At 39.3% G+C, this 12,648-nt stretch overlaps 2 long non-coding RNA genes across 4 annotated transcripts in view; both read left to right on the plus strand.

Annotated features, from left to right (window-relative positions):
- LOC122863235 overlaps positions 1-12,648 on the plus strand; it is a 62,107-nt gene that overhangs the window by 18,199 nt on the left and 31,260 nt on the right. Inside the window, exons 3-4 of one of the 3 annotated variants that reach the window (XR_006374959.1) lie at positions 1,058-1,233; positions 2,203-3,659. The exons of 1 other annotated variant lie outside the window; for it this stretch is intronic. This is a non-coding gene — a long non-coding RNA (uncharacterized LOC122863235). Of the gene's footprint in view, positions 1-1,057; positions 1,234-2,202; positions 3,660-12,648 lie in introns of those variants that run through there. One more of the 3 variants, XR_006374980.1, reaches the window with a different exon arrangement.
- The window catches only part of LOC122863308, a 29,272-nt gene continuing 21,490 nt past the window's right edge, over positions 4,867-12,648 (plus strand). The window contains exons 1-2 of the long non-coding RNA XR_006374988.1: positions 4,867-4,894; positions 5,021-5,117. This is a non-coding gene — a long non-coding RNA (uncharacterized LOC122863308). The remainder of the gene's footprint in view (positions 4,895-5,020; positions 5,118-12,648) is intronic.

The following is a 12,648-nucleotide window of genomic DNA, read 5'->3' on the forward strand; positions in this document are numbered from 1 at the left end:
CTCACACCCTATGTCTTTCTCATTCCACTCTCTGTGTCTGTGGAAAAGGCTAAGTCAATATGTGGAATTTTAAGGCATCTCCTCCATTAACACAAACACACACCTGCACACGCACTTATCCATTTGCTCATACCTAAATGTCCATTTCTGTGCCTCCAATATGTACAGTAGTGCGCACACACATGAACATGTGCACCTAATTTTTTATGGCTTATGTCTCCTTCCACATATCCCTGTCTCACACACACACAGACATATGTAGTACTGTAAGTCTACACTGTCATATGTGCGCCATGTGAGGAAGAAGTTTAGCAGGCGGCCGGGGGGTTGTGGTAATCCTGACCTAGTCTTAGAGAGGCAAATCATGGTAAGCAGTGTGAGCAGTCACAGAAAACAGCTGTTCACGCATCCTTTCTCTTTTTAATGGCACTTCCGTGGCATCTCATAGGTCGTCTGGGATTGGAATATAACAGCCACTCCTTTCCAAGTACAAATGCGGTTTGTGTTTAATTGTTTTCAGATTTTTTTTCCCTTTCCCCCACCCATTGAAGCCTTTTCCAGGCCTTAATAACAGAGTGGTTTTGGAGGGCTAAGTCAGAGTCAAAACTCCATGAACAGAAGTGGTTCTTCCAGGCCCGTGCTGATTCCTGCAGGCAGCATGTTGCCCAAATGAAAGTTCCTTGTGGAACAGAATACAATACTCATTAAGACTGATACAGACTGATAAGTGGACTTTTTAAAATCTAAAGCAGGCTTCCTTGGCACACATGCTCTCTGCTGTTATTTAGCAACACAACCATCCTTTATTGTACATTCATACATTCACATACATATCAGACATGGGAGCTTTTCAATACAACCACATGAGTCATTATCAATTACATCACTAAGAAAAACAACAAAACAGCAACAAAGTGCTAAAACCCCAAAAATGCCACAAATGGCACATTAGAAACAATGCAACAAAGCAATGTCAGTAATAGTAATAAAAAAAATTGAAAATTATAATGTGTAAAGGAGTAAAAGCGCATGTTATTTGTTTGTGTCATTTCTGCAGAAACAATCTCCAACATCACCATCTTGGCAATGCCTGACTCTGGCTAATCCAAAAATGGGCAAAGAGGTGGAGCCGAAAGAAGCCTGGTTGCTGCCCTGAGAGGGCACCCACCTGTCACTCAATGCGGCCGCGTCCTTAATCTTGCATAACTTTAAGCCTTAATATAATTTAAACAGGTGAGTTATATAAAAATTCACCCCCTTCACAGTTGTCATGAACGGGGAAATTAGCAGTGACCAAAGTGACCAAAACCGATTTTTGTACCAGGCTGCAAACATGTTTATTTCTGCTGTAAAATTAGGCATTTTTACATGGGGGTCTATTGGGATTGGCTCGCTTTTGGAGCCAGCCTCAAGTGGCCATTCAATGAATTGCAAATGGTACAGTAATGGTGCTACACTAGTAAAAATTTCAACGGCAGTATTTTCCACTGAATATTTAATGTTAAATAATACACCTCTATGCTTTGCACCAAGTGAACATGAAATGTAATCACCAAAGTCCCATCACAGGTGTTCACAGTGTGAGTGGTTTGTATTTAAATTGATGGTGAGCACATTGGCATTTTAAAAGAGGTTGTGGCTCCTGTTGGGCTCTATGCTTGACACAAATGGGGCAATAAGAACAAGAATCTACTGATTGCAGGGCTTCCTAAACTGGTAAAAAAAAACCTGACGATAACAGCGGAATATCAAATTATTTTATTCTTTCTCATGTATCATCATACATGGTCAAACTGCACCTCAATTCACTTGAAAGAAGAGATTTATGTTTTGCAGCAAAATAGTGTGATTATGAAGCAGGATCTATCCTTCCCTATTAAGTTATTCCAGCAGCCCTGCTACAAATACTTCCAGTGGGTGAAGTAATCATATTTATGTTCTTTTATTCACTTTGTGATAGAGATCAACGATGATGAGGAGAACATTTGCACTGGAATTGGGTTTTCTAGATCACAAAACATATAACAATTCTATTGTTACTTAAAGGTCCAGTATGTACAGTATGTCCAGTACATTTAGGAGGATCTATTGGCAGAAATGTACTATAATATTCACAAGTATGTTTTCATTTACTGTATAATCACCTGAAAATAAGAATCGATGTGTTTTCATTACCTTAGAATAAGCTGTTTTTATCTACAGAGGGAGCGGGTCCCCTTCTGTGTCGCCATGTTGCACCGCCATGTTTCTACAGTAGCCCAGAATGGAAAAACCAATCAATGGCTCTACATAAGAACAAAAGGAGCAAACCACTCTTCCCCTAAAAGGTCTATCAAACCACTTCAGACATCCTTAATGTGAATGTGTCTTAGCTCTGTAATCCAGTGAAATAAAATGATATCACCCTACAGATGTTAGGAAGAGGAGAGTAACGCTGGGCCCTGTCCTATCTGGACAGCAGAGAGGCTTGTCCCAGTTTGGGATGTTGTTGATGTAGGGGAGTTGAGCTGTTGAGGCATGCCTGAGAGAGATTATCATTGGTTGGGGGCGGTGTGGGCAGTAGGAACCCATGAAACCTGCCATCCAGGCCCTAATTGGAGGTCATTAATCATGTGAGGCTGTCCTGAAGTGAACAGCCCTGTGTTTCTCTTTGCTGTTTGGCCATCATGTAGGTAGACAAGGACTCCAAGTCATGCTGGGAACAGTTTGGTCATAAGCTCACACGTTTATGGCAAGAACTGCTATTCATATACTGTAGTTGAGCAGTATCAGTAGCTGTACTGGTAGTATTTGTAACAGTGTAGTAGTTGCAGTAGTAGTAGTTGTTGTTGTAGCAGCAGCAGCAGTTGTAGTTTTACTAGTTGTACCAATAATACTTGTCAATGTCCTTTACATTCAGTACATTGTTGTAAACATAGTTTACAACCCATGCATTACACCTTAAAAGATGAGTACTTTTGCTCACATGAAAACAAATAAAATGTTTGTTATCGACAATCATTATATGAAAAGACTAAAACATAACTGACCTTCATGCCAAAATTTTATGAACACAATTTTGATTTGATGTGGACTTTAATGGGTCCAATGTGCCCTATCAGTTGATATGAGATGGTCATTGCATCTATTAGCAATAATAAGACAAATACAGTAAGCAATACTTGTTTATTTTGCTACCAGGATTGCAACATGCTTTTCATGGCTGCGTGTTGCTGCGTGGCAGCTTGCATGTCCAAAATTATGTAACTGGGCCCAGCATGTGCCTATCAGAACATGAACTCATACTTTTTGCACACACACTGGTTCCACCATATTTCTGTGGCAAAGGGGACCTTGAGAGATTCTCTATATTAAAATAATTAACTTTGAATAGTGAATCTTAAAGGATGTAGGCAAATATAGCATTGCATGACTTGTTGGTAAAGGATTACAGAGACAGCCAGATGACTAATGATTTATTTGAACTTGTTGGAGATTTGTGAAAAGCCTCAGCTATAGGGTAAGAGTATTCACAACTCACCATAAAAGTGCAATGGCAAGAATACAGCAAGTATGCCTCAACAGCCTCACTGATATGAATTAGGAGTAGGAGTATATCTGAAAGCTAGAAATCATGACCCCCTTCCAGCAGCTATTGATTAGAGTAGCAGAAAATCCATAGTGGCTGATTTGTGAACCATTATGTTTTGAACCCAAAGCTCATAATGTTCATATCCACAGCTTTACTCTGTGCTGATGAGGGTGAGGGTGGGATAAAGAGGCAGGGGGTTAGGGTGTTAGATGCTGAGGGGTTAGAGGCAGGCTGTTAGAGAATGAGGGAAAAGCGTTGAAGGGATTGAAGATCATTAAACAAATCAATTCAACTCTATCTGGAAGATTGCCCACACATGCAATAAAACAATGAGGGAAGTGCACAAGAGGAACAATTTGTTATTATCATATTTACAAGTCTGTTCTAATTTATCTTTGAATTTATTGACCCAATGCAAAACAGTACAGGCAGGGGTTCTTATCATCCCTCAGCTGCAGTCCTCATTTTATACAGTAAATGAAATGGAGGCAACACTGTCAGCAGTCTGTTTATATTGTAACAACCATCTGTAAAGAAATAAACATAATACATTTTCTCTTGTGCAGTCATCCCAGTCTTCCACAGCATAACATTCCATAACACAACATTTTGCGTTTGACAGTTAAAAACAGCATCAAAACTCCTGCATATTTTAAGATATTTAAGTTATACTGTATATGATCTTTTGTTGCATTCTCTTGCTTTTCATCTAATTTTATTTTGAGCTGACAAGTAATAGTGTGTTGACAACCAAGATAAACCATGTAACTAAAATAACTCCATAGGTTTTCTTTAACCTTGTGTTGTTTTCATTTCACGTCACCCCTGTAGAATCTGGAAATATTGTTGTTTTGAACAAGCAGACCAGGTCATTCTGTACCCCAGCCCCTACGTCAAGATGTATTTCGTAGATACATAACTCCAGCCTTGTTCCCTCTCCTTCTGGTCAGCCAGAAGTCACTTTACACAGCTGCCTCACTGATCCTTTTTTGCTGTCTGTATTCAATTGCCATCAAACTGAAAATTTAAGATTTCATGGGTACATAACAAGCTTTTAGTTTTCCACCATCCTCGCTATTTTTCCATATACCAGGCAGCTCTCATGCTGAATATGACCTGCTAGTCAGGAAAAAATTGCAATGACAAAATTCTTAAGTGAAATGAAATGATAATTAGCCATTTCTAAAATAAGGAGCCATTACGCCAGAAGTGTCAGAAAAGTCATGAAGAGACATTAATCACAGCCTGCATCACACATTCGCAGGTACACATATGCCCCTCTCTCGACCGTCACCTTAACACCATGTACATGTGCAAACTGAGGTGAGCCTCTAGGGAAACACTAATATGTTTTTCATACATATTTTGATTTCATCCTACTAAATGAAAATTGTGTCTGACTCACAGAAAGCCATTGAGATCTGCTGGATGTTGTCCATCTGTTCACAGTAATTGAGCTTGGTCACGCAACAGTCGAGCCATTTACTGCACAGGTACTTTTAGAAACCTGCCACCCCTGTTCTGCAGCCAGGAGTATATTGTTAAAGTAAGTATGTGTAACTTTAATTCTATAGCAGTTAGTGTTCATGCATTAAAACCTCTTCTTTTCATCACTTTGAATTTTCATTTTAAATGCATTTTAACAAAGTGGTCACATAAGCAGATGAGAGATGAAAATTTACATTTATTTTATTGTAAAATTAAATTTACTAGTGAAAATGATCAGTTTTGCCTTCTAGTGATTTTTAGAACTGCCGTGCCGCATATTCTCCCTGCACAAAGAAAAGATGTTTTGATTACAAGGTTAAATCCAGTGTCAGTTTGATTATGATAAAAAGCTTCCATCATGGTGACCTGCTCTGCTAACCCTATAGCTTCTAGCTGCTCAGTTCAGTAAAGGCAAAGATGTTGGACAAACGCATTAAAACACAAATAATATGTCAACAAATTCCATCAGTTTTAAAAACTATTTCAAAACCATACTGACGATGACATGATCTGATTGGAGTCATTGCTGTGATAAAAATTTGCTTCACTTTGGAATGAGAACAACATAATTGTTAGACTGACTGTTATGGAAACATTTTGTATCACCCATGAGTTGTGTGTGTGTGTGTGTGTGTGTATATATATATATAATATACACACACTGTTGGAGACCCACTGACACAATGGAAAACATCCCTTCTCTTGAGAAGCAGCCTGATCTGCAGGATATATTTTCCCAGCTCCTTCCAAGATGTGTTGAGTGGCGTCCTAATCAAAAATCAATGTGCCCACTTGAGTAGGCCCACAAGGTTTCTGTAGCGGGTTATGTAATCTGATAATATCAATCATAACTGTGTTAGAGGCAATCCATCTGACTTTCACAGGACTGGGGTCAGTGAATAGGGGGAAGGCAGGGTAAGGGAGCCTTGGCCTCCCATGCCATCAATTACCACTTATTATGGGGGGGCTTACTCTGCCAGAGAGCTGTGTAGCCCCTCTACCATAAATAATATTAACAGGACCAGCCTCATCAATCAATACCAGCACAGTTGTATTGCTCCAGCCTAAATGGCGGCTTCCATGGCTCTCCAGCCTCGATCAATGACCATGGCTCCTCTAGACTAGCACATAAGGGTAAATCTAGCTCTGTTTGAGCCCTGGGGTCTTCAGCCTGCCTTCTCCTGCTACTCCAGCGTTCTTTATCCCCTGGCTCTGTGACTGCCTGTCTCTGTCTCACTTCCCTTATGTTGAGTACCCAACCATCACTACCATCTGAAGCTGCTGCTAACTGCTGCTGGCAGGCTCATGCAGGCTGGCTTGTTAACAGTATGAAGCAAACACAGAGGAAGTGTCAGAAAAGTGTCTGAAAGAGTGATTATGTAGAATTAATGAGTCACTTAGATTCTCCTCCCTCCACCCATTTTCCTCCTTCCACTCTTTTTTTTGTGCGATTTCCTGCTGTAAGTGATGTGGTGCGAAGAAGAGCATTTTTAACACTTCATCGTAGCCAATGGAAGCGGGAGGGTGCTGGGTCAGGGTGGCTCGAAGTGATATTTCACTTTTTCTCAAACAGCTGTCACAAATAAAGCTATGTGATTCCATTTCTTGCAACCATGTTCACCTTAAATACAAATTTATGTGCTGTTTCTTTAGCTACAGGCGGGAGGTCGAGGTGAGCTACATCAGTTCAGAAGGGTGAGGTGGAATTAGGGGCATAATGACGGAAGCAAATAATTAGCGAGTAGAGTGCAAAGGAAGATTAATTAGCCTCATCATCTGCCTGTGACCTTAGCTCTCACGAATCATTCCCTGCTTGACCAGCTCTGCCATAAGCGAATCATTCACCCAGGGACTGTGCGCTCCATGCCCAGCAACCAGTGAGAGAGTAAATGGCTTAGGCAACCTTTGCCTCGTGACTGTTATTTGGATGGCTACAGCACATGTGTCATTGTGAGTTATGAAAACACTCCCTTGTATGTAGGCTGCAGCTGTGAATATATATTCAGGTAGAAATACAATATGTTCGGTTCATAAGAGTTCATAAGTTCTAATGCTGCTCAAGTATTTATTAGATTGTGATTTGAAAAGTCAGACCTAACACTCAAAATTTCTAAGTCTCAACAATAATAGCAACCTACCCTTGGTGGGACGTTGTTTAAGCATCTCGATACCAGACTTGGTGGGACTGGGTATCAAACTTGTGCCAAGTGGTTAACCGCCAGGCTGTTCTGCTGCTCTCTGTTTGCTTAGTTCTCACCTTGTTAAAGAACTGACACGTACAGAAATGACAAAAATGTATTCAATTCAATTTTATTTGTATAGCACCAATTCATAACAGAAGTTATCTCATTGCACTTTTCCCATAGAGCAGGTCTGGAACGTACTCTTTATAATATTATTTACAGAGACCCAACAAATCCCACTATGAGCAAGCACTAGGCGACAGTGGCAAGGAAAAACTTCCGTTAAACAGGCAGAAACCTCGGCCAAAACCAGACTCAATGGTGGGCGGCCATCCTCCGCTGCCCTGTTGGGTTGAGAGAGAGAGAGAGAGAGAGAGAGAGAGAGAGAGAGAGAGAGAGAGAGAGAGAGAGAGAGAGAGAGAGAGAGAGAGAGAGAGAGAGAGAGAGAGAGAGAGAGAGAGAGAGAGAGAGAGAGAGAGAGAGAGAGGGCAGAGAGAGAAGGGGGTGGGGCACAATGCAAATTCCACTTATAATTTTAAAATAGTAATAATGTAATGGTTGTGGTAATATTAATATTAATAAAGTAATTATAATTGGAATAATAGTCATAGGAATAATAATGACAATAATAGTAACAAGGCCAATAACAACAACTGTAGTAGCAGTTGTCGAGCAGGAACACGGGGGCAGCAGGTGGCCCACACAAGGATCCAGACTCTGCAGCTCCAGAGGTAGAAATTACTGCTGAAAGTGACAGAAGGAGAGAGGAGAGAAACGAAACTACAGGATAGAGAAGATGTCGAGTTAGTAAAATGCATTAATGGGATAAAAATGCTTACAGATGGAGAGGGAGAGGAGGAGAGAGGTGTATCATGGGAAGTCTTCCGGAAGTCTAGGCCTATAGCAGCATAACTAAGGGATGGTTCAGAACTCACCCAAGCCAACCCTAACTATAAGCTTTATCATAGAGGAAAGTCTTAAGCCTACTCTTAAATGTGGAGATGGTGTCTGCCTCCCGAAACCTATCTGGGACCTGATTCCACAGGAGAGGAGCTTAAAAACTGAAGGCTCTGGCTCTTATTCTACTTTGGGAGACTCTAGGAACCACAAGTAACCCTGTATCCTGGGAGCGCAGTGTTCTAGTGGGGTAATAAGGTACTATGAGCTCTTTAAGATATGATGGTGCCTGGCCATTAAAAGCTTTGTAGGTGAGGAGAAGGATTTTAAATTCTATTCTGGATTTTAAAAGGTCAATTGCCAACTATTTTGATAATCATTTGTCATTTTTTTAAGCAAAAACATTTTTCATGGCAACTACTTCACAAATGTGAGGCAAATGTAGACAAATTGGTTGGACAAAACAAGCATTGTGAAGGTGTCACTTTGGGCTAATTGTGACGGCATTTATCATTAATTTCTGAAGTTTTACAATTCAAACAATCGATCAATTAATCAAGAAAATAATCAGCAGATGAATATATAATGAAAATAATCGTTAGTTGCAGTCCGATATAAACTAGTTAAAAATTAGCTCCACTTCAACTATAACAGTAAAATCCTGCTTTTACATTAATGCAGGAGTAATAATAATCTAATGATACACTATAAAAGGCAAAAGGGCCATTTTTCTGCATTGAGTACTTTTACTTTTAATACTTTAAGTACATTTTCCTGATTATACTTACATACTTTTTCTTAAGTAACATTTTCAATGCAGGACTTTTACTTGTAACAGAGTATATTTACAATGTGGTATTAGTACTTAAGTAAAAGATCTGAATACTTCCTCCACCACTGCCTAACCATACCACTATTGCTGCCACTGAAGTTGACTGAAAGGATTCGACAGTCTTCTTTATCTGTGACCATTGCCCCTGTAATTAATCACAAAGATTTCGATTAATTCAACTCAAACTATATTTAAGGAAGTGAACTATTGAAAATGGAATGTGTACTGTTACAGTGTCTTTGCTTGCAATGTATTCTTTTGCCTTCACCAGAGAAAATCAGCTCAGTCCAACTACAGCAGTGACTTCAAATGCTGGCCTTAGACTGACCTGCAGACTTCAAAGCTTGATCAAGCCTTCCCCAGACAAGGAATTCTGTGGTTCAGGCAATTTGTTAAACAGGAGAGAGGTTTAGTGTGATTTGGGAGTGAAAGGATGTTTCAGTAGTGCTGGCTAACCCGCAGCTCAGCCACTCAGGACCTGAGAGAAGCACTTGGGATCCACCACCACTATTTAAAAAAAAAAAAAAAACTGCCACTAATGCTGCTTGGCTCAGAAAAACAGGCATTGGTTTTTCCCTGGGAAGACAAGTTCATTATGGCCATACTGTATATCAAAGTCTGAGTGTTTGTTAAATTAGTTATATGTGTTTGTCTTTATACTGACAATGTCCATTTCCTGAGATGGACAATATAAGCTCTTTTTTTAGGCGTTATGTTTTATTTTTAATGTTGATCAAGGGGAGAAATAAATCCATAAATGAATAATGAAAAGATCCATTTAGAACAAACAAGCTTGTTGAGATGGTGAGATAGCCTCTGGGTGTGTAATCTCATAGGGCCCCAACTTGTTAAAGTGAAGTTTATTACAGCTACGTTTTTTTTATTTTTAGCTCCACTTGGTAGAAGTTTCTCACTGTTTATCATTACATTTTAAAGTTAAAGTTTTTTTTTTGTCCACCCACCATAGAACACCTGCATGTGACATAGCATTTATCGAGAGCACAGTACTGACCTACTGACCCTATTAGGCACCTGCTCTTTGTGTGGTCCATAACAATCATGAAACCACTCACCATTTTCGTTGTACTCACATATATATATATATATATATATATATATATATATATATATAGCAGCAGCCTGAGAGAGTGAGTAAGATAAAGGAATAAAGACAGAAATGGGGTGATGGAGGGGTTGTGGATCTCAAGGCTCTTTGCCAGCTATAGAACAACAAAAATCCATTGCTGGAGTCACAGAAAGACGTGCTCCTTGTTCACAGTATGGCTCTGAGTCTCATCTAAATGCCTTCTCTGTGGAATACAAGCTTCAATCGACTCATTGACTCTGGTGTCAGCCAAACATGTCTGAGACGTATCAAGACAGGGAGGCAGACATTTTACAAACAGTTGGTTTGTTTTCACAAAGGGAAAAGGCCAAGAAAAGATTTGCCTCCAGATATTTTTCAAAGTAACATTTCTGGCATATGAAACTAAAATCAGAATCAAAGTAGATTTGCATAGATTTAATTTTTATTGTAAATTAAACTCTCCTTCTTTGTCTCCCTATTTGAAATCATCCTGCAACTGGAAATTGTGCTTTCCTAAGATGACATATTGCAGGCAGTTAAAAATGCATACGCTCTATTTTCAAGATGTTTCATTTTAATCATTTTCAGAAGAGGAAAGTCCAAACCACTCCCTTGATGAGTACGTACAGTTAAGTTGACATAAGCACTGTATTTACCTCCAGTAATCGTCACAGTTGGCTGAAACCTGTCAAGTTAAGATGTATGAGTGGGTATATAAAACGGACATAATTTCATGGTAAAGATGGGAAATGTTATTGCTGGTTGATTATTGAACCTTTTGGTGCAATTGCAAAAGTCTTTACTCCATATTAACATTCAGGTTAAACCCAATTATTTATGTGTACACCAAAATGATGTTTTGAAATCTGTCTCCCCTTTTAAACACTGTAAACAAAGGCTATCAATCATAACCCTTGACAGCTGTAATTGCTACCAGAGATGGCGAGTCAGCTCACTCACTGCTGCATTAAGACGTCGTTCAGTCCCACAGTATTCTGTGCCAGTCTCATCAAACAACAAAGTATCATGTTTAAGTGCATGGTAATCCATTTCCATTCGTGTAAACTTTTAAACGGTTGTGTTTTTTCTGTTTATAGGAACTGATTTCCTAATTATCTTAGCCTTTATATATTATGGGCAACTTGTGTGTCATCTGGGACTTTATAACCCAGTGAATTTGGCAGTCCCAAAAGTAATTCTTTGTCTTGACTTTCTTACTCTTTGTGTGTGGATACAAACATCAGACAAAATTTGTCAACAATCAGTCTCTGCTTTTTCATCCAGATGCACATAATTTATTTTTCCTTTTTTGTACATCACATTTTCAAATTTGCATCACCTATTTTCTCTATAATTCAGTCTTGTTGCCTCTAATACCTCTCACTCTTTTTTTTCCCGGTGTCCCTTTGGTCTTTCAGATTGCTTTATGTTCTGTATTGATTATATCATCATGCAAACAGACTTGAATTTCTCATTTTAGTTTTAAATGCCATGCAGAATTGATGCTAATGACATCTGCAGACGGTAAGAATCATTTTCAAGAGGAGATGATTTGGTAGTTTGTAAACCAGCTTGTATGTCCGATTTGTTTCATGTAAAGAAACTATTTTATTGTATTCTCTGTTATTTACCTTGAGGCTCTCTCTATCATACTGTGTATACAGGAAGTTGATAGGCAAGTGGTGGGAGTAGGAAGGAGAGACGGTGCTCACTGACTCCTTTCAAATTAATGAATGGAGAGCCATAGATTTTATGGAGCTGAGCTGTATTGACCTGTGGCTGACATCTACTTTTTAGTTTCATAACATAATCAGCACTTGACACATGATTATAATAACCCAATGCAATTTACTGCATTCTCTGCAAACACATTGATTTTTTTGAACAGCTCCCAGAACCAATTACATTAATATTGCTGCATAATTAGTTTACACATTACTAAATTACTGACAGATTAAAAGTGAAATAGCACAGTTCATACCCTGCCCACATAACTGCCAGAGAGGAAATTAATATGGATTCAAAAGGTCCTCAGAGGCATGAGCAGTAAAAAGGGAAAAAAAGCAACAATCTATAAGGCATGCTTGCATAAGGATATCCTCTCTGCAGGCTTGCCAGGTGTTGGTTTCAGCAGGGGCATTCAGGCCCAGGCAATTAATATGGTCTTTAATTAGATTTGCATATGAATATCGATAGGCCCTGCTCCTATGGGGAGGGTTACAGTACTCTCAGTTTAGAGGAGTATGTGTAAGACTACTGAGGCTGCCCATGCCTATCATGCCTCATTATCAAAGCCTCCCATTCAAGTCAGGCTCAGACATGGCCTCATTTAATCCCAGTACTTCTTATTATATATATATAGTATATATTATGTTTATATACTGCTGGTATATTTACAGTATGGGTGTTGATGAGTAGCCTTCAGCAGACTTTAGCATATTAATTAATTTCACTAACTGCTCTGGAAACTGGGAAAGGAGCATAGTGCTTGCTAGAAACCTATGTAAATCTATCGGTCCATCTTTATTGCACCTCACTTCCAATCAGGAGAAGGTTGGAGGCTGGCAGATGAGCTGCTTGATGGCACACT

Source organism: Siniperca chuatsi, linkage group LG1, assembly GCF_020085105.1.
Source record: "Siniperca chuatsi isolate FFG_IHB_CAS linkage group LG1, ASM2008510v1, whole genome shotgun sequence".
NCBI classification, from domain to species: Eukaryota; Metazoa; Chordata; class Actinopteri; order Centrarchiformes; family Sinipercidae; genus Siniperca; species Siniperca chuatsi.